The following is a 23,389-nucleotide window of genomic DNA, read 5'->3' as shown; positions in this document are numbered from 1 at the left end:
AGCTGTTGGTGCTTTTTTATAGGAGGCAAGGGTGCTTGGGGTATTACTGGCTTCTACTCGAGAGGCGGTCATTGTATCGTTGCTGAAACCTGCGAAGGACTCCACTCATAAAACAGCTTATTGCCCCCTATCCATGCTCACATCTGATTATAAAATTCTGAGTCGGATCCTTGCGACTCAACTCCTCCCATACATGGTGCAATTGGTCCACCGAGATCAAGCTGGATTTATACCCACCCGGAATACGGCCACCAAGGTGCACCGTTTACTGCATATATCGGGGGAGGACCGATACGAGGCTACGTCTGCGGCCGTCTCATCCGTAGATATTGAAAAGGCATTCGATAGCCTTGAATGGCCATACCTGTTTCAAGTTATGCAGACGTTTGGTCTCGGGGAGGCTTTCGTGGGATAGACCGAGATTCTCTATAGATCAGCGACAGCTCGCCGGTAGAACGAGAAATGCGGCAGGGGTGCCCGCTTTCTCCTTTATTGTTCGCATTGGCTATTTAGACATTAGTGGCACATGCTGGATTGGAGCAGACTTATCTCGGGCTAGGCCTGCGTGGGCCTGAGCAATATATCTCACTGTATGCTGATGATTTGCTTATGTTTTTAGCTAACCCAGAGGAGGCTTTGGATGGAGCGACAATGCTGCTTTGCGAATTCGGCAGGGTCTCAGGGCTTGGGGTGAATTGGGCGAAAACTTGCCTTTTCAGTGACTCCATTGGATAGTGGCACAGCCCATATCAAGGGCTTTAGGTGCGAGTCCTGGTGTTTGCCTTATTTCGGAACTATCATTTATCACACGCCTGAGGACCTGCTAGAAGGGAACATAGGCAGAGCTTTCCGAGGACTTCGGAGTAGCTTAACATTTTGGAGTACTTTGCCGCAGGATGCTGCCAATCTGGGTACTGGGATCTACTTTTAGACAGCTCCGTTCAATAATTGGGGGGTTTCTGTGGGGGAATGGTAGACGGTGGGTAGCACTGGACACCATGATGTGCCCGAGGGTTGAGGGGGGGTTGGCAGTGTCAGATTTTGAGTTCTATTATTTGGCAGCCCAACTACAGTGGCTTCCCCAAGCGGTGGCGTTGGAGTTTAGGGGCCCTCATGGCCCAGAGGGACAATGGATACCGCATCATGTGCAGTCCTTCATAGTGCTCCAGCAGCGATTGGGACTCAGGATGCTTTCCAACAAGGAGCGGACGCTAAGGCTATGCTGGAATCGGAGCCAACGCAGGGCTGGAATCATTCTGCCATATGCCCCGGAGATACCACAAGGTATGTGTACAGCTCTCCCTCATGGGGGGATAGGACCGTGTTGGTTGAGTGGGAGGCTTTGGGAGTACAGGTATTGGGGGATTTATATGAGGATGGTGCCCTGCAGCCCTTCCAAGCCCTGCAGGATAGGTATGGACTCACTCGCAGAGATCATTTATTGTATTCTGCTCTTGCTACTGTGGTGCAGCGATATTGGAGAGAGGGCCTTGCAGAACCACGGACGGCCATTGTGTTTCAGTATGTAGTGATGGCAGCGAGGACCTTCAATTCAGTCACATGCCTATATAGGTGCATGGTGGGGGAAGGAATGGAGCCACTAAGGGAACTGCAACGGAAATGAGAGGCGGACCTAGGCAAGGAGATCCCCGAGAAGATATGGGCTCAAATAGTCAGAAGGGCATGGAAAAGTACTAGGAACGCTAGATTCCAGCTGATTCACTTTTTTATATTGCACAGGGCATATCTTACTCCAACTAAGATTAACAAGTATTTTAAAATAGATACTGCCAGGTGCCCGAGCTGTCATTTAGAGGGGGCGGAGTTTTGTCACATGATGTGGGGCTGTCCGCAACTGGGTACATACTGGGAGGAGGTAACGGATGTGGGCTGTGAAATCACTGAACGACGGATTGAGCCCGACATGGGTATTTGTTTATTGCACTGTTTTCCGCACACTCCCAAACTGAAGGTAACAAGTACGTGTTTAGATCTGGGTTTACTGTTGGCTAAAAGGGATATAACAGCATACTGGAAGTCAAGGGAAGGCCCTAGCGTTATGAGATGGAAGGCAGAAGTAGTTAAATGGGCATCGAGCAAAAGTACAGTTAGACTTCAGCAAGTCAAGCGGACTAATAGAGATAAGGCACTGGACTCCGCAAGGGCATGGGAGGCCTTAGTTATGGCCCTGCAAGCATCAAAGGTAGATTTAGACGAAGACTTGGTCCTAGATACACATGCAACCTTGAAATATAAGGGTAGTAGGGACTTCCCTGGGGCAGACACGCTGTGCAGTCATCGCAATGGAGTGATTTGAAGTGACGATGTATTGTGATAACATTACCACGCCAAGTACTGCTGAGGGAAAGGTTGTTCTAGATTGTACAGATAATTGGGGATTAAACACATCAGTGGAGGAGGGTGGGGTGGGAGGAGGGTGAGAGGAGGTTCAGAATATTCTAAATGGAACGGGCACGCCTCAAAGAATAGAGCGGGATGGGCCCCTGTCCGACTGCTGCACGTTGCAAGGGGGAAGGACTAGCAGGGGCTAGCTGAATGATTGTTAGCATATGACTCCGTAAACAAGAAGATAGAGGGCGGTGAATCTCCTGGGTCGTTGCCGTGAGGGGTTTTGTATATGAGTAATACAGAAATGTTTGTTTATTGCTGTGCAAGAAAACCAATAAAAACATGTTTTAAAAACATCCATTTATAAATGGAAATTTGCAGCTTTAGTCAATTTATTAATGTGTGGAATTAGTGTGAGAGTAGATTCAAATGTGAATCCTGATGATTTGACTGATGGTGCAGGCGATGTGATGAACCTGTTCATGCTTGAAGGTCAAGAGATGTGTTGAACATTTGTGATGAGGAAACAAGAATGCTGAGAACTGAAGCAGAGTGGAACTCGCACAGCTGGTTAATCACAGTGTAGAGGGTTGTAAAGAGGTGTAGTGTGCTTCAAAGAGGAAATCACTGTCTGGCCATATGTAACAACTGTATTCCTGGTAACACCACTAACCACCCGATGAAAGGACACCCGATTAAACTCCGTGTCAATGCCACCTGCAACAGCAGCAATGTTATTTGTTTACTGAAATGTCCCTGCGGTAAATGTTACATTGGACACACAGAAAGAAAGGTTCGTGTCAGGATCCTTGAACACAAAAGCAATATACGAACCTTAAATCTTAAATCTACCGTAGCTACCCATTTCCATGACAACAGACATAGTGTGGCACAGTTAAAATTCCAAGTATTGGAGCAAGTTAAGGTTACCCTGAACAACAAGAACACCCTACCTAAAAGAGAGAACTTTTGGATCCGATTTATGTCCACCATGGTGCCCCATGGGCTCAACGATCGTATGGAATTCCTTTGTTATTTGTAACCTACTGTTATGATTTCCTTGTCTCACTCCTTGTCTTTTTATTCTATTCTTTTTTCATCATCTATTTTTATTCTCACTACGATTTTCAACCTATTTATTCTTTTCCATGTACCTTGTTTCTATTGTCTGCACATTCCAATATGGCGACTGTTTGCATGTTTCACCCATTCACTGTCGTTCTCCTACACCTGAGTCCGCTTTTTGTGTTTACCACTGTTTTACGCTGTAACTTAGCCGGTTAGCGGCTCATCCGGTTGATCATTTCCCTAGCGGAACTCCGCGGAGTCAGAGCGTAGTTACGCTGCTGTAAGTACCCGGCCCGGGACCCTTGTTGAATTTGTTATCTTTATTGCACGTTGAGCCTTCGGCTCTATTTTCATTAGTCATTTATTCTTGACACATCGCGTACTTGCACTATTTATGCCCGTTCATTCACTTCTTTTCATCTACTTTACGAACGCTTAATTTTCTACTTTCATTATTCGTCTCGCTACACGGGGTGATTTCCGGTTCTTCCGAGGCTCAGTAGGCTATTTTGACTAGATCAGATCTATTACATGTCATATGATTTGGTGATATTGTTTACCTCTGGGTTCTATTTGGTCGCTTTTCACCTTCTGTTATTTGACACTGGATTTATTTTGTTTCGCTTGTTTGCAGTAGGATATATAGCTTGCTGTTTTTATTTCTGTCTTGCTTGTAGAGTAAACCCCTGAAGAAGGGCGTGGCCCGAAATGCATCGGGATGTGTTATCATTTGTGTCAATTTGTCAATGATCGAGACATTCTATGAATACCTTCATCCAGTGATTAAAATGAAATCATGAAATCAATATGAGTTCAATAAACTGGGAATGATGGAAGAATAGTTTGGTTCTTTTGGCTTGAACTTTTGGTCAAACGCCTGTTTTATGGAATAAGACCTGTTGGTCCTCCCCTGTGTGCTCAGAGGTGCTCTCTCCCTACTTAGGGGGAGCATTGTATTAGAAACAAGAATGGTTTCATTTTTTCCAGGTTTTGGAGAAGAAAGTTATCTTTCATCCATGCTTGTAGTCTGGAGAGACAGATTATTAGGATGTTGATATAAAGTATTGTTTCCAGTCCTATCTTTAAGAAAAGACTTCTGGGGCATTAAAACCGTTTTAGGGCATTCTCCAGGCCATTACGTGAAGGAGGGTAATTTGTGAAAACAATCTCATTAAAAGGACATTACTATTTTGATCTTTTGACAATAAAATGGCATGCAAAGTGTCACGCATAAGAATTAAAATGTCACACCTATTAATAATTAAAACTTGGCAGATATGACTTTGTAAATGGAAACGGAGGAGCAAAGGAACACTCCAAATTGCTGGGAATGTGTTATATCTAAGGTTTTTACCTTACATCTTCCCTGTTTCTCTGCCTCTGCTGTTCAGCCAGTGTGAGTGGAATGTTAGTGTGAGGGTGATGTCATTGGAGTGTTTGGTATTCTGTGAGTGGACTGTCAGTTGGATCCTGGGCTGAGCAGTAGAGAGTATGCTCCTGGTGGGTCTTTTATTACATATATACTGGAAAACCTATCTAACCATCTAAGAAGAATAAACTTATCATCTGTAACCTATCCAAGTCTTCTGGAATTCCTTACCAGGATGTAACATGAATTTGGCGACGAGGATGAGACCAAAACTATGTGTGAGGACCTTCTTCAAGCTTCATAAAGATATTTCTATTTTAGATAGTACTCAAAACGAACCTACTTAAGGATTTTACGCCCTCCCGCCCCACCAGTGTCCATATTTCACCGGACAGCCCATGGACAAAGCGTACATTTCCTGTAACTTGCTTTTTCCTGCCTAAATCCTACTGCCTGCTTCAAACAGGACATAAGTTTCCTGCTACCTGCTTCTTTCTGCCTGATTCCTGCTGCCATTGACAGAGTAAAACAAAGGTCTTGCTGGTGTGACATTTCCATCGTGAATCAAGGGTTCTCTGCTTAAATGTTCTTCTCTTTCCAAGCTACAAAGTTATTTGAATATTTTAAGCTTTGAATGTGGTCTCTGTTTTTTGACTGAACGCTTTGCTGTTTACACCACATAGTTGAGATGGATTTCGGGTGAGTAATCGCTCACCGGAGTGGATCATCACCTTTTTAAAAAAACTGTAATGCTTGTTATGCTTTACAATGCCTTTCTACTTTTGCTTATCTCCTTTAATATTTTCTCTACTTTATTACTTTCTCAATGTTTTTCGACTTTCCACGTGGTGCTTTTCTTCTTTTTCCTTGGTACTGTACATGATTTTCACTTACAGTGCCTTTATTATATTGTGCGCAGGTTTCGTTTGTGGTCTAACTTGAGATGTGACTGGATTATTTTGATGTGTAGTTCAGTTCACGCAGATCGCAGTTTTCCTGGAGCAATTTTCTTTTACCTCTGATGTTTTCATGATGATACTTACAGTGCATTTTCCATTTACTGCGCAGGTTTTCTTACTTGGTCTAACTTGAGGCGTGACTGAATTTCTTTGCAGTGTAGTTCAGTTTACCCAGATCGAATTTTCCTGCAGTTTCATATGTGGTCTAAATGAGGCGTGATTGAAATTCTTTGATGTGTAGTTTAGTTTACCCAGATCGCATTTTCCTGGAGCATTTTTTGTTCCTCTGATTCCTGACATGAGTACTTGATATTTACTGTTTAATTATTATATTGCACGCATGTTTTCTTATGTGGTCTAATTTAAGGTGTTACTGAGTTTTTCTTTGCTGTCTAGTTCAGTTTCCCAGATCACACTTTCCCTGCAATTCTTCACTTGTGGTCTAATTTTAGGTATGACTGTCCCTTTATCTTCGGTGTGGGACAGTTTACGCAGACCGCAGACCTTTCTTTTACGTGTCTTCCTTTTGGTTGATGTGTTAGGTGTATGCCACCTATTTTTGTTCTTTACTTTCATTTCTTCCTTGTTTCCTTCTTCCTGTTGCTGTGATCAGTGGTTCCATACTTCTCGCTAGCCTGGCCAGTTGGTGTAGTTGTGGTGGTCGCACTCGTGCGTTACTTCTTGTTCATCCTCGTGGTATTATTACTTCTTGCTTATGTAATTTTTCTCAGTTTGCTTTTCTGTTTTGACTTTTTCCTTCCTTTTGAAACTTCTTACTTCAATTTTCTCTGCTACGGAAGGAGATGTGTGTGTGTCTTATTTGTCATACTGTTCTCACTTTGCATTTTATTACATGTTTTTCCTTCGTTGCTTATTATTACATCACATTTCACCTTGCTTATTTCTAGTATGTTTTTTCATACTTATGTGTGTTTACAATCTTTCTACTGCAACATTTTATTGATTATACTGTGATGTTATTGCAATGTTGCTATTTACATTTGCTTTCTCTTTGTTCATTTTGTAAAGAGGGAAGGTGTGTTATATCTAAGGTTTTTACCTTACATCTTCCCTCGTTTCTGTGCCTCTGCTGTTCAGCCAGTGTGAGTGGAATGCTAGTGTGAGTGTGATGCCATTGGAGTGTTTGGTATTCTGTGAGTGGACTGTCAGTTGGATCCTGAGCTGAGCAGCAGAGAGGATGCTCCTGGTGGGGCTTTGATTACATATATACTGGAAAACCTATCTAACCATCTAAGAAGAATAAACCTATCATCTGTAACCTATCCAAGTCTTCTGGAATTCCTTACCAGGATGTAACAGAATGGCCGAGCAAAGTCTGAGATAAGCGCACTCAGGAAGGAAGTTCCTTTCCTCTACCGCCCCTCCTTTATATTCTGTTTAAACCAAAGGATCACTTTTGCAGGCTGCAAAGAGAGCGCATCCCCAACCGAATGGTCAAAGGAAGAGTAGGGGCCTTAGAAAGTGAAAGTGACCCCCAGCTTGCCTTCTTTTACTCTTTTCCTAATGCGCACCGCCCTTCTCCTGTGTCCTGCAGCGATGTCCCTCCCGATTCATTAGCAGCCTAAGAGTATGTAGTAGAAAGAATGGTGTGAAAACACAAAGATGCGTCACAAAATATGGCATGCGAGTATTCAAAAAGGCTTTAAAATCACCTTTGATGTGGTTTTGTCGCAGTCGTGAGGGGAAGTTTGGACTACTAGCACTCTCTAACTTCTTGCTCACAAGTGAGGCTTTCATATTCTGGGAGGGTTATCATTGGGCTTTATCACACAACCCTCTCCCAGTTATTTGGTGGGAAAGTGAAAATGCCTATTGTACCTAGATATGCCACGATTCAAGAAATCTCTATCATACAGTACATGGTGCTTAATTTACGTACGACTCTGGTAAAGCCAGTGGCATAGCGAAACTTGCCGCTGACCCAGTGCGGGCCCACTCAGGAGCTTTTAGGCCAGGATACTGTGCTGAAGGGGACACTCCTGGAGCTTGGGGGGAGGGGGTTCAGAGGCTGTTGTAACCCCAGTGGCCTATAGCAACAATTCAAAGATCTGCTGTCACACTATACTGGACTCTTATTGATTTGATAGATTGTCAATGCTAGCAGTGCTATGAAGGTACGAACCCAGGATTTCTTTGGTCAAGATAAAATGGTTTATAATTGTTCTGATAGGGTGTGAATACTTAAGATCGTAATCAGAATATCAATGGTGATAAACATTAAGGACACTATCTCGGAAAAAATACTGTATGATAAATCTAGCTAATATCTACCTCCATATATACGCGGTACATATATCTTCAAGGTATGTAAATGTGGAGTTAGAATAATAAATCTATTCTTCATATATGCACTTACCTTTCGATATTCTGTCCTCGATATTCTTTCAGTATATTCAGTAGTACAATCTTCTGATGCTACTGTAGATTGGTGTCCTTAAAATCAGTTTCTACCCTGCAGCTTTGAATACATTATGATGGTTTTAATTTTATTTTAAGATTTTTTTTAAATGATATTTATGTACGATGTTTTTTATTTTGCCATATTGTAATGTTTATTTACTGAACAATAAACGTATTGATTCATTCATTCTGTCATTATATTCAGTTCTTTCAGGATATTCGGTGAGAGGATTTGGCCTAACTGCTAGGGCTGTGAACCTCAAATCTGGGGAACTGGGTTCAAGTCACAGCAATGACGCTGAACATTCTGTGATTCTGGGCAAATCACAATATCCCCTGCCTAACGAAAACGAATGTGTCCCCATGTAACGCAACTGGCGCTATGCAAAGTGCTCTGATACCCGATACTTTCAGGTCAAGTTCGTGCTATATGAAATTCCGTTAAAAAAAATATATGCAGTAGTACAATCTTCTGATGCCACCCAGGTTTAGATTTGGCTTATCAAAATAATGTGCAGCTATTTTATATCCCAACAGTGATACTATCTTCATGTATGTGGTGTGAAGTGCCCACGTGCAAAGACCATAAAACAAGGGCTTTACTTAAAAGCAAACAAGAACAAACTGAAAGACAATCAAATCCTAATGACTTACTTCTTTCATCAGTTGGTGGTTGGCTGAGAGGACAGAAGCAAACAAATGCAATGATATTTCTAGGCAAATAAAGGTGATACCGCTCTCACATGCAGATGCTCCTGTTTGCAAGTAAATATTTGGAAAGCCTTAACCAATTATAGCAACATGAGCGCTAGCAATATGCCTGGTGCACCTCACCTGACCCCTATTGCCTCCTATTAATATGACTGTTTGTTAACAAAACAAATACCACCCACTGCAGCTCGTTACAACAGGGGCCTTCCATTAATCACAAGTGTATGGCGCAACAATTAGCACTAAACAACTACGAATACAATGCCAGACATGTAGGCGTTGTAAAGTAACGACAATACAGGCCAACACAGCAGCATTGATAAGTATCCCTTTAAGCTATTTGAAGGCCTTTCGACATAGGCACCGATATAGACAGTTTGACCTCCAAACCTCAGGAAATCTTGATTTATCAGTCAGTTTTATGTTAAAGGTGAATGTGGCCCTACTCACTACCAATGCACAATCTGGACATTTAGACACTCATGACATATTAGATCATGTGATCCACTAAAGGCCCAATTGCACTCATTTCACTGCTACCCCACACTGAGGGCATTACCGTAATCCAAGTTAAAGCTAGTTCAAAGAATTGCGTACCAAAATCTCATTACAGCAATGGTGATCTTTGCTAATCTGCACACAGAGCAAAAAAAATGCACAAATTCCAGATTCACAAAATGAGATGTCATACTTTGTCCCACATTAACAAAAGTGTCACCCAATGCAACACAGCACCCAATGTTGCAGCGCTGCATTGCATGACAGGGACAGAACAGGAAAGTGCAATATCTACAGAGATGTTGCTCTATCCTGCTCTATGTCTAGCGCTGATGCACAATTCGATGGCCGAGCCCCATGTACACACCTTTGCACCATTGTGCAAGGATGTGTGAGTGAGTCTAGTATAGTCTAGCATATGATTTGTACTGGAATAGCAGGGTCGGACTGGGACAGAAAATAGGCCCAGGAACCAAAAAACAAGTTCAATTGAACCATCTGTCAGCTATTCCCTGTATGTGAAAGGTGATACCTCCATGACTACATAGAGGATACATACCTTAGCGACCAGCAGTGAGTTTACCAAAAAGCGCTGCCAGTATGAGGGCACATCCTGAATTTCTGAAACGTCATGTAGGAGAGCCAATCTCATCGATGGATGAAAGGTTTGGAATTATAGGTGACCCCAGATCATAGGCCAATCACTAGATGGTGTAGTGAAGAACCACAAAATGTGACAAAGATCACTCTCACCCAAGCTTCAAACACAACAAAGTGAGTCACGTTTCAGTCTGGCTCTACTCAAGCAAATTGGGGCACGGTAGGGATTGAGGTGAATCCTATGAAATGTAAACTTAAGGCAGGATTCCTACGAGCCATGGTTTTGTGTCTCCTAAAAGGATGACAATTCTTCCTTTGAGAATTACAGAAAAAGATAAATGTCCATGCACTCCTGGTCACGGCCAGGGTGGGACTGGACAACAGCTCTGGATCATCGAGTTATACAGCCCTGATACAACCCCCTTGTGTCTACCCAACGTTTGGAGGTAAATGCAGTTGAAGATGCAGACAGCAGTGCAGGAATGTGCCCAGGCCACTCCTCAGGTGATGCATCAGTTGCTTAAATTGCAAACACTGGCATATATTCAAGCTGAATTCTAAGCTAAGTTCCTCAAAAGTATGGAGTGCTCCATCTCCTAATAACTGCTAGAGTGTTGTCAATCCCCCATAAACAAATTGCTTTATTGCACTAGATGTTTGCCAATTTCCAACTTCTCATTATGCCATATTGGGGCCCATGAATGTATGAGGGGATTAATCCTCTGGGACTGGGTTTTGAAGTATTAGCAAGGAATGAGTCATCAGATCCAGCATATGAGGGAAGGAAGGCTTGGTGATATATACAGAATTTGAACCAAATTGTGTAACAGGGCATCTATCTGCAGCAACGGCAGATGTGACTATGCAGTTGACACATATCAATTATGACTATTTTTGCCTTCTTTAGTATGTCTCGATGTGGGGCATATGTAGTCCCACACGCTGTTGTAGGCATATAACTTTGACAGTCATATGAAAGGCTGAGCATCACATGAGAGAAAATATTTAATGTTTCTGTGAAGCCTCCACAACAGATATGGGGAGACCAGTAAGGAGAACATACCCAGTACATAATTAAATAGAGGAGCTATCAAAACAAAAACAAAACAAGCTTTATTTGGATCATACAAAATGTCCACAAAAGCATACTATACAAAAATACTAAAATCAATTTATAATTAAAAAGGAAACACATCTAAGTTAAAAAGAAGACATCAGAAAACATCAATTCATCACTTAGATTAGATGAGCGCAACGCTAAACAAGTAAGATTACGTAGCTTCGTAATTCAGACTTTCTAAATGAACAAGTTCATTCCTTTGTTTCATTGCCATCATTATATAACAGATAACTGCGTTACATGCTGAAATATTATCCAAGTACCGTAAATAATTAAAAGGAATTTTATAGGAAAACAGGCTATTAGATTTAACAATGGGAGCTATCATCAATTTGATCATCTTTACTCTGCCCCAGTTTTTACACCTTTGCAGGAATCACAAATTAATACTGGGCCTGTGCCTCTGTGTCCTTCACTGCACACTGAAGTCTGGACTGCTTTCACAAGGTACAGTTTTGAGTTGTGGTAGGTGAACGTATCAACAGATATGTGCAATTGAAAGTCCTTCTCTTTGTGACTAAAGAATGAAATACCCTCTGACCTAGTCAGCTCCTGTCTGTCAATCATTGACATTAGGATGGTGAATTTCACTCAGTGGTACAAATTGCATCTTAAAACCTATTTAATTATTTAACACTTAAGCATTTTGTGAGTGTCTAATTATCTAAAGTTGCATTTTGACTGCCAACCTTATATATGCTCTATACCAGTGTTTCCCAAACTGTACGTTGCGACCAACTGTTGGGTGGCAAGACGATTTATGGTGAGTCGTGAAAGTCTAAGCAATAATTAAAGATGCATTTAAATTCTATATTTGTCTTGTCACATTTGCTGCGCTTCCAAGACAAATGTCAAATGTCAGGGTATGTCTTCTGATAAATTGCTGCTTATGTGTTTTTTAAGGTGGGAATTGGTATTTACAAACTCCTCTCGCTTTGCAGTCGGTAAAAAGAAAAGCATGGAGAATTGTGTGACAATCTTACTGGGGTACAGGTAGTGTGAAAGTAAAGGCTATAGGATGACATTTTTTGTAATACATAATAAAATATAAATACCTGTAAAATAATCTTGTGCATTAAGCAGATAGGAAAGCAAAAAAGAAACAAATTGTTTTTGTAAATCTGAAGTGTGATGGAAACAAAGATTTTAATACGGTCAGAACAAATCAAGACACTTGGTGATGGACAAATGAGAATAATCATTGGAACACGATTTCCACACATTATCATTTGTATGTCGTATAGTGTTATCAGTAGGACTCTATGACTGTGCACATTTAGTGGTCATTTTAATGGAAAGCGTGCTGTCTGTAAATTACAGTGCAGAATTACACTATGCTTTAGTTTCATTAAAAAATTACTCTTCTAATGTTCATTATAGTTAGGTGGGTTACAGAAGTTTGTCATTCTATAAATCGGGCTGTGCTTCTAAAAAGTTTGGGAAGCAGTGTTGTATACAGTTTGTGATATGCTTTGATTAACCCACCTCTACTACATCAGCCTCGGGCTTCAAAACCCACCATATCAATCCTCTGTCACTTGACAGTGCCTCTAAGGCAGGGGTATTCAAACTGTGGGGCTCGACCCCCAGGGGGGCCGTGGAGCGATGCAAAGGGGGTCGCGCCTTCACAGTGTCACTTCTGCCCTGGCCTCCAGGGCTTCAGCCCCCCTCCTCCCCCATCCTGTCTCAGCCCGGGCTGCTGCAGTGCAGCTCACGCTCCTGGCTGGGCAGCGTCTGGAGTCTTATCTCCGGCCGAGTTTTTCACAGGTCTTTAAAGACCATTAGCATATTTACATGCCTTTGTTAACTGATTACCAAACCTTAGTTTTTTTATGGTTCCAGTACCCCCTGGGCCCCCACTCTGCCTATTCTTTACATTTGTATTTTTACACTTACTGCTGTAGTGTGAGAATGCATTTAATGAAAAGAAATATAAAGTTGGGTTGCCAAAAGAAACATGCCTGCTATGTGTTGTTTAAAGATCCTGCAGAGACCTGCTCTTGACACTAAATTGAGTTATAAATAAAAAAGTATGTATTAATTAGTTATAGGACTTTTCTGTCTTTATTCTCTTTAATTATTAGTCATGGATCATTGAGGCACCCCTAGAACACAATTAAAAGTGCTTTCTATTTATATTTGCTGTTCTAAATATTCACAGATAAGTGCAAAAAATACAACTGTAGGTGACTGCTTATTTCTGGGGCATCAAAATAATGAGCAGGTAACTCTAATCATTACACTGGAAGTTTGTTGCAGGATCAGCACATTATTTATTTCCTCCACCCTCGAACCCTGATTAATGCCATTATAGCAATAGTTTAACTTATATCTGCAACCCTACGCTTTCAAGTTTCTGGGAATGCACCCTGCTTTCAGACTACTCACTTGTCATTCTCGCCTTCACTTTCACGTTCACCCTGCACTCCCAGCAATCTCAATACACTCACACTGATCACCATGCACTCACACTGATCACCATGCACTCACAACATTCACCCACTCACCCTGCACTCACAGTGATCATAATGCACTCACAGTGATCATAATTCACTCACAACATTCACCCGCTCACCCTGCTCTCACAGTGATCACTCTGCACTAAAACTTTGCTTGCATTGTTCACTCTGTACCCCACCCTGCAGTCACACGAGCACACTTCTCACCCTGCACTCATGTGACACTGCAATCAACTGTCCCCCCCCCTTACTGCTCAATCTGTAGCTCACTCAAACAAGGCCATCACTAGCCATGCACTAATTTGTCCCACTCTGCACTTACAGCCGAACCCAAATTCATATGGGCACCTCAATCACCCTGCAGTCACTCTTTTTACCCTACTCTCACACTGTTGCATTGCTCACCGTGCAGTCACATGGGCACTCTTGTCACCCACACAGTGCAGAAGGTTAAAGTGCCTGGTACAAAGAAGATGTACCATGCACATCACAGAACTGAGTGTGAGTAAACTATGAGTAGCGCTATAAAAAAATGAAATGTTTGCCAGACAGGTGCTAGAGAGAGATGAGGTGCATTGTTGGTGAGTGGTAGTGAGGGAATTCATGGAAAAGGTGGAAAGACTGTTGCACTGTGTGCAACCAGAGCTTGGACAAGCCCTGGCTGGGAGTTTTGACCCCCCCACCCCCACACCCCCCTCCCGAAGTTCGGGTCTAGTGGATCCCCTGCATCTGCCTATTGTTTACATTTGTAGTGCGCTACTGTTACCAAAAGGTGTCCTGGGGCTAATAACCATCTTCCTGCAATGTGAGAGAGGGATCCGGGGTTGGGAGAGGAGAGAAGAGAGGGATGGAAGGAAGGGGGTGAGAGGAAAGAGGCATGGGCAAATTGCTTAACTCTGCTCAAGACCGCCACGGTTTGAATGCACCCTTGCTGCTCCCGGGCATGGCTAGGTGAGCTTCTAATGTGGCAGCGCGTATTTCTGCTGATTGGGAGGCCCTTCACAGAGGTTGACTAGTCACCTTTCTGATGTTAATTGCTGTATTTTGGTTATAAACTGGTACTGATGGGGTGAAATCTTTCCTCAGTATTACTGTGTTTAAAAAAATTCTAAATAATAAAGCAATGCTACCCCAAAATACGCAGCATCACAGACCATTATTTACATTTTCTACTCACACAATTTAGTCAAGCCTGTTGCATAATTTGGTCCTCACCTTCCTCATAACCTAGAGGTTTAGAAATTTTTGTCAGGAGGGGGTCCTTATGCTTGAAAATGTTGACAGGGGGGTCTCCGCATGCAAAAGTTTGAGGACCTCTGCTCTAAGGGATTGGACTTTGGATGGTAAATACTAAATAACCACCATGTAAGTGAAACATGTTGAAAGTTGAGCTACTTGCAATCTAGGAATCGACCAACTATCACACATTCACTATCATAAGATTTACCCTCAGAACCTTGTGCCGTTCAAGTATTGACTTGTGACTCCTAATACAATGGCAATTATGTGCAACATGTTGTTCATCTTCATTTAATCGACACTTTTCAAATGTGTTCAATAAATCAAAAAATTCTCAATAAGAAGTGAACTTGTTTCAATGTATTATGATATAGGAAATCATATAATGCCCCAGCTGTACACAATGTTGTGCCCCAATTTATTTCAGTCTGAACCCTTCATCAGGAAGTAGATTATTGAGAACATTTAAAATGCAGTAATTTATTTTCATCAGGCCCCCTCTTACTTCTTATTTTCCTGTTTCATGACATCACTGTCTACAAGAGCCTCTTTTCACTGTTTCACCAACAAAACCCTGAATTTGTCACTGTTGTACTAATCTGGTAACTTATACTGCACATCAGTTATGCTAGTATCCACACTACCTTGAACCCAACTATGAAAAGCATACCAATGTCAGTCGATGTAAATTGAGGGAAAGTGGTACAAAAAATATAAGGATAAGGGATAAGGGACAGAAAAACAGAGACACTAAGGGGCATATTACCAAGCAATAGCGATAATTATCGCTATTGCTTGGTTAGAGACAAAAATTTACCGCAGCGCTGCGGCGATTTTTACCGCAAATAAACCTTGGTATTACCAAGGTTTAACGCAAATGCGGCAAAAATCGCCGCAAAGCATGAATATCGCTGAAAAGTCAGCGATATTCATGCATTAGCGAGCTAATGCTCTTAGCCATGTTATCCACCTCCCATTGGATAACATGGCTAAGAACTGCTCAGGGCAGGTGTTAGCTTTTGGAGATATTCCCGCTTAGCACGAATATCTCCAAAAGTTAGTAATAGGAGATAGCGATGTTAGCGACTGTTTTCAGTCGCTAACATCTTGGCACGCCCACTTTGCATCTCATTAGTGATAAATATCACTGACATGCAAAGTGGGGCCCAAGATGGTCGCTATCTCCTACTAGCTGTCGCTAACTGGTGTTAGCGGGAGCTAGGTAATAGGGAGATAATTTTATCTCCGCTTTCTTGGCTTTTAAAGCCAAAAAAGCGGAGATAAACCCCCTTGATAATATGCCCCTAAATATCTTCACTTCACCGGTGCTCACCACCAAACTTAACCTGCACTGTAGAGTCACCTGCCCAGTCGACATACTTTCCAGCCGCCACTGATGTCAAAATTGCCTTACAAGGAATGCTCTGAACCAAGAGGAGCTCCTACTTAATAGATCAAAGATGGCTGTCATCAGTGCAAGTCTCAAGGGGGTCCCGTGGCATTTTAGGGAGTGTAGTTTGTGTTTATTCCAATTGCATATTTCACAAAGTGCAAGTGTTGCAGGCACGAAACACCCCAGCAAGTGGCATACATGCTCTTGGAATAATTGTAACCTCTTCTGTAGTATATGACTTGAGCTCCATTCACTTTATGAGTCACAAATCTCCATGCGTTTCTGTCATACACAGGTGAGCATGAGTCACGGAATATGACAAATCTCTGGGGATTATGGACTCTAATCTTTATCTCTCTTGTGGCACAAAATGATCAAGTTCAACAAATTATCTTTTGCAATCCGTGATCACCTAAATGAAAATATTCCTTACACTGGTTTCCCTCAAAGTTTACAAGCCACAAATATTTTATTACTATTATTATTATCATCTTTATTTCGACATTATTGTCATAAAAGAGTTCACAAATAATCAATAATTACAGTTTAAAACAATAGACGAAAAGCCATTAGCAAATAAATAATTTCATCATAGAAGTTAAATCATCAGCGTAAAAAGCGTAACCTTATACATGATTAAAAAAGTAATCAATTAAAATCCCTGAACCTCTAGGGCTAAATAAAAGATGGACATCCAAGAACTCGACCCGATTATCACTGAATCCTGTTCCCAATAACATTCTCAGCTTTCCTTCTAATGTTCCACATAGCTGCTAAAAATGTAGATACTGCGAAAACAATAAGAGGGGAGAGATCAGTTTTGAGTATTCTAAAAACTTGGAGGCAGCGCCTAATCCCCAAGCTTTTACAAATAGGAATAATCCACTTCTTTCGGGGTAACTGATAAGCAGGGCAAAAAACACAATGTGTAATTCATTTACGAGCTCAGATGTACAAACAGGGCAATTTTTCAAAGTAGGTACACACCAATTACTCGTAAATGCTCTAATCGGTAGAGAACCGTGTCTCCATTGGAGGTATAATTTTCTTAAAACAACTGGGCTAACATTATCTAATACAATTTCAAATTTATATAAATCCTTGACCATAAAAAACATACCAGAGAGTGAACCCACATTAGGATTCGATAGAGTGATACTGAGATTCTTTTGATGATATAAATTAACAATGTACTTGCGCGCAAAAGTGGTACACGCGCGTTCCGGGTCGGACCACATTAGAGGAAGGCCTAGTGTCTCAAGTTCCTCTTTAACGTATTTGAGCCAGGTGATGTTCCGCACATTAGGGAGACTAAGCACCTCTAACAGCTCTTGCCTGTAATGCTTGAGTTCGGGGGTTACCCACAGCCGCCTCCAAAAAATCAAGGGTTTAACACCTAGTTCCTCATTTATTGGACGGAGACCCAGATCCATCCTAAGTGGCAACAGTGGTGTTGTGGGAGGGAGGGATACCAGTTGTCTTAGAAATTTATTATCTGCGACAGAGATCGTGGATGCACACTTGTAGCCCCACAGTTTGCCCCATATATGACCGCTCCTCGGGCCTGCAGTTTGTAGATTTCCAGTGGTGGGCCAATTGGTTTAACCAAACATTTATTATATAGCTTTAAGATGCCACCCGCCTTTTGGGCTAACTTGACTTGACAATTTCTTTTATGTTGAACCCAGGTCATATTTTCATTCAAGGTTAGACCCAAATAAACAAATGTCTTGACTCTTTCGAGTTGGACTCCGTCTATTACTGGACTCAGGCGTGTGGTTGTTGGGGGGTTGAAAATCATAAATTTTGTTTTCAATGTGTTTATTTCCAACCCCCTGTCCTGGCAAAAAGACGAGAACTTGTTGAATGCCCATAGGGGTCTTGGAAAGTAGTAAAGTATCATCTGCGAACATGATCGCACAGATCCTAGACCCAGCAAGCTTTGGAGCATCGGTATTGGGGACCGCGTTCAGATGCGCGATTACCCCGTTGACGTAGAGGCAAAACAGGGTGGGGCCCGGACGCACCCCTGTCTTACCCCCCTGCCAACGGGGAATCTGGATGATAGTGAACCATCCTTGCCGCACCTGACCTGCGCAAAGTTTCCAGTCTGAAGGCGTACTATTATTCCCAGAAGCAGGGGTGGAATACCCATTTCTGAGAGGACGCACCACAATTTCCGACGGGGGACTAGATCGAAGGCGGCTCGCAAATCGACAAAAACTGTGTATAATGAGCCGCCCTCAATTTCCACAGTTTTCCAGTAAAGCATGTTTAATCTAAAGATCTGATCTGTAGTAGATGCCTTCTTTCTAAACCCGGATTGATAAGGGCTTAAAATATCAGAATCCTCCATCCAATCTAGGAGGCCGTCTAGTATCAGCCTCGAGAAGAGCTTCTGGGACACATCAATGAGGCTAATTGGCCTGTAGTTGGCTGGGAGCCCTTCTTAAAAATGGGGACTATATCCGCTCCCAGCCAATACTAGGTACCGCCATGCCCCTCAGGACTGCATTGAATATAAACTTTAGATAAGGCGCCCATACCCTTGGTTCATGTTTGAAAAGGTCGCCGGGCATCCCATCCAGCCCCGGGGATTTACCGGAGGGGAGTCTGGCAATTGCTGCCCTAACTTCACCCTCCGAGAAGTCAAGGGTGGTCGTTTCGGCCATAGAGCCAAGTGATGCTCCTGGGGAAGCCGGATCCTCCGCAAGTTTTCCCCAGGATACAGAGTATGGAAATGCACTTCCCAGACCTCTGCAGCGATGTTAGGTAATATACCTGGGGCCTCATCAGCCGAGCCCGTAGTCACGATCTGCCAAAACTTCCGAGCATCTCTAGTTGCCAGTGCGGAAGTTAACTTTTCACAATTCTCGTTCCCCCAAGTCAATTTTGCGTGATGTATTATCTGTCGGTAAGCTAATCTCCTTTCTTTTATAAGTTCCCTATTTTTATTAAGTTTTAGGGCCTCGAGGAGCTGCGATTTCGCAACTTTACAGGCCCTATTATACCAAGTTGGCCTATTGACAGTACTTTTCCCTTTGGAACCTGGAGGGCTTAGGACCACAGCTAAATTATTGATTAGATCCTTATTGAGTTTTCCCAGCCTAGACTGAACTTCAGGGGAAGGGTGCTGGAGATTTAGAGCACCAGCCGCTTCCAGTGCCGGAATTACCAAGGCATATAACTCTGCCACTAGGTTTGGGTGCATGACCAGTTTCTCCCATCCGAGTCTCCTTCGTTACTAGAAAGGACCACCCTGTTGTTAGAACCAGACCTGGGAGTGGGTTTCTGGAAATACTAGGGGATTGGAAGTCCAGGATGAGTGCGTTATGGTCGCTTTCTCCTCTAGGTACCACCTTAAAATCGAGGATCTTATGCCATGCGCGTGTTTCTACAAAAATGTAGTCCAAGCGTGATTCCTGGCCAGGCTTCTTGAAAGTACACCTAGAAAGCATGTCCGATTTTAGACGTCCATTACAAGCCCTTATTGAGTATCTCAGTGTCAAGGTCATAATTTGTACTGGTAAGGGAGCCCATGACCTGGCAGGGGGACTATCCACCAGGGGGATTTTTCAGTGTTCATCTTCTTCATGGAGTGTGCCATCCAATAGATCCACGAGTGGCTCAAAATGGGAGTTAAGATCTCCACCTATCACGCTGGGAACTCATTTAGGAAGGTGGAAAGGTCTTCTATAGCTCTCGACTCAGAGGTGATACTCACAGGTCTGGTGTAGATGTTAACCACAGCGAGTTTTGAGCCATTTAACCATTCTAAGATAACGCATTGCACATCCTCTGATGCGGTATGCATGACCCTTGCACTACAACCCAAGTGGACACCCACCCAGATTGTTAGCCCCCCTGAAGGTGTACCCTTCCCTCCCCATTTTGCAGGTACTGAATAAGAAGCAAAGCCCAATCAAAATTGTTCTTCCCTTGCCCAAGTTTCCTGAAAGAGGCATATATCATTCATATCTATAAAAGAGCCCCATTCAGGGCAATCCAGTTTGTTACATTTACCAGCCACATTCCAGGAAATAATTTTTAATCCAGTACTATCTGGTTGTGAGCATTCGATTTGTGGGATAAGTTCCACATCAGAAGGGGGCTTAGGCAGATCAATTAATAAGTCTCGGCCCACGTCAAGGCTTTTAGTAGTATAACCTGTTAAAACAATGGACGGTAACTCTGGGTGGGTAATCTTATTACTGGTTAATTCAGGGGCACTGCGCCGAGGTGAGACATCCTCCAATCGAGCCCTTGGTCCGGTTTCGTGTAGTAGTCAGTCCACCTGATCCAGGCAGCTATATCTGTTCAAATGGGAGTAGTTTTTAAGCACAGTGTAATCATAGAAATTATTCCTGCAGTCCCTGTTGGGTTCCCTTTGTCCCACCCTTGTCCAGCCCTCTTCAAAGTCTGGCTCAGTTTGAATGTTAAGGGGTGGGTAAAAGAAGGCCAATGGGAGTGCCTGGATTGAAGTACCTGCCGGTCCGCCCAACCAGTCGCAGATATGCGACACAATCCCGGTGTTCCTAAAGTTTACCAATATACAATCCCCCTTGATTTTTTTGGAGGTATGTCCCACCCAAGGAACACTTCTAACCATTATGATTTCGCTTGTAATGTGGGGGGGGGGGGGGGGCAGGGGTCTGTGAATATTCAGCCAATTTGCTGCCTTGTTTTTCAAGGAAGAGAAGGATTCTACTGCCGAGTCTTTGAGCGCTGGCACACCTGCTAAAACAACTACGTAGGGACCTGCTTCAGGGGGTAAGTTAACCACCTTTTGCGTCTTCAATCTATTACCCTCAGCAGTAGTTCACCCATAGTTCGCCCCCTGCCGATGAACCCACCCCAGTAGGATTAACCGCTGCACCGTTCTCGGAGCTCTGTACTGGGAGGGGAGGGTTTATCAGGGCGGGGGTTGTCACTAAGGTAGGGAGTTTGGATAGAACAACACCTCCCCCCTAGTTTCTGCATTCTTCTGCGTATTTCCCGTTGTTTTAAGCTGCTCTTCCAAACCCCCAGTGGCCTTTTCTATTTTATTGAGCCTACGGTCAATGCAATCAAGTCTAGCAACTAGCGGGTTAATCAGCGTTTTCATGATTTTTTCCAGGGATTGAATAAAGTAATTGTCCCTAGTATTCGCTAGATCCCCCGGTGTGATTGCCGTGTTTTGCAGCACAGGATGGGATTAGGGAGGTTCGTTTCTATTTCCCATGGGGGCAGAAGGGCTCACCCTAGATGCCACTGGACCTGTGGATTCAGGATCCGCGGCGGTTGGCCCCTTAGTAACTTTCGCCCTTTTGCCACCCCTATTCTGCATCTCTCTTTTCCTCTTGGGGACAGCACCCTCCCTAGTTCCTCGTGAACGAGGGGTAACAACATCATGCCCAACTTCAGGAGACACACAAATCACATTTACTAGTACAGGATTAATCTCAGCACTAACCGATAACGTCTGTTTGTGCCTTTCAGGGGTTTTCCTAAGATCCTGAAGCACATTGTCTATTGTTACGTCAATACTGTCTAGGATGGCTGTGGAAGGAGCCCAGTCCTTAGCTGGGGCTCTAGCATTAGCTATTAAGCCCAGTGAAGATCTTCTAAGGCTTTCGATTCCCTGTGAGAGGCGCCCTTCTACAGTCAGAATTTCATTATTCAAGATGGAGTTAGCTCTCAACAGAAAATTGTCCAATGTACCTGCAACCATAGCGGTCGATGTTGTAGCTTTGCTTCTGGTTTCTCGCGATGTCATAGTTCACTGGCCAGTGATTGGTCAGCAGCGGAAAAGGAATGGATACTTGGATAGCTCTGGGAATAATAATCCAAAAGCAGGAGCCAAGAGGGGTGGTCCGGTCCGGTCTTACTCTGTCTGGAACGGGCTAGAACGGGCCCGCCCTTGGCCCGGGCTTCGCTCGGCGACCGTCCGCGCGCATTCCGTGTGCACGGACCGAGGGATGTTTTTATAGGAGGAGGCGGGAAGAGACCACAGGTACGGCAGGTTGCTGAGCCGCAAGGCACAGTGGTCGTCACAGTCCCGCAGAAGAGAAACGCTCCCAATTCGGCGTTTCACCCCACAGTCAGGGTAAGCACGTCCTCGAGGATCAGAGGAAGGATATCCACGGCAGAAGTTCCCAGGGACGAGCAGCACCCGTGGAGCGGGGGGCCGCAATTTGTTTCTTGAACAGCAGCGGGAGGAGGCGGGAAGAGACCACAGGTGCGGCAGGTTGCTGAGCCGCAAGGCACAGTGGTCGTCGCAGTCCCGCAGTCCCGCAGTCCCACAGAAGAGAAATGCTCCCAATTTGGCGTTTCACCCCACAGTCAGCGTAAGCAGGTCCTCGAGGGTCAGAGGAAGGATATCCACGGCAGAAGTTCCCAGCCACGAACGGCTCCCGCAGAGCGGGGGCCACGAGTCGTCTCTTGAACAGCAGCGGGAGGAGGCGGGAAGAGCCACAGGTGCGGCAGGTTGCTGAGCCGCAAGGCACAGTGGTCGGCGCAGTCCCTTAGTCCCGCAGAAGAGAAATGCTCCCAATTCGGCGTTTCACCCCACAGTCAGGGTAAGCAGGTCCTCGAGGGTCAGAGGAAGGATATCCAAGGCAGAAGTTCCCAGCCACGAGCGGCACTATTTATTTCAGTATAGAATGGGTCCCTCTCTTTCTGATTGAGGAGTTTCAAGAAATCCAGAATGTAGTGACAAGACAACTTTTTAATCCACAGATTCAGACTCAGATTTCATCATCCATCCAGTCACTCCACTGGCTGCCTTGGCTAGATGTATTCATTTTGAGGTGAAGTGCAGCACACATGACGCTATCTAGAGTGCCTAGCTAATCTTGCTTCAACATAATAAACTCTGTGCCGAACATTGAACCAGATCGCTTTGGGCCTTATTCACACAGGTACATTTACACTTGTGGTGTAAATGAACTACTTTTGGCTATTCGCAAACAAGTGTAGTTGTACATGTAGTATCTTTATGACTGTAGAAAACTCAACACACAAAACGACAGGACAGTACTACATGTAAAACTACACTCGGAGTTTGTGAATTGCAAAAAAAATTGTTAGTTCACACCAAAAGTATAAGCTTACCTTTGTGAATAAGGCCCTTTGCCCTAGATTGTCTCCAGTCTTGGCCATTCTTTCCTGCTAGAATAAGAGTAACTGGTAACCACCTCGAATTCCAGGGGGACTTGACTCTTT

Source organism: Lissotriton vulgaris, chromosome 4_1 (assembly GCF_964263255.1).
Source record: "Lissotriton vulgaris chromosome 4_1, aLisVul1.2, whole genome shotgun sequence".
NCBI lineage: Eukaryota > Metazoa > Chordata > Amphibia > Caudata > Salamandridae > Lissotriton > Lissotriton vulgaris.
Note: the sequence above shows the minus strand (reverse complement) of the source record.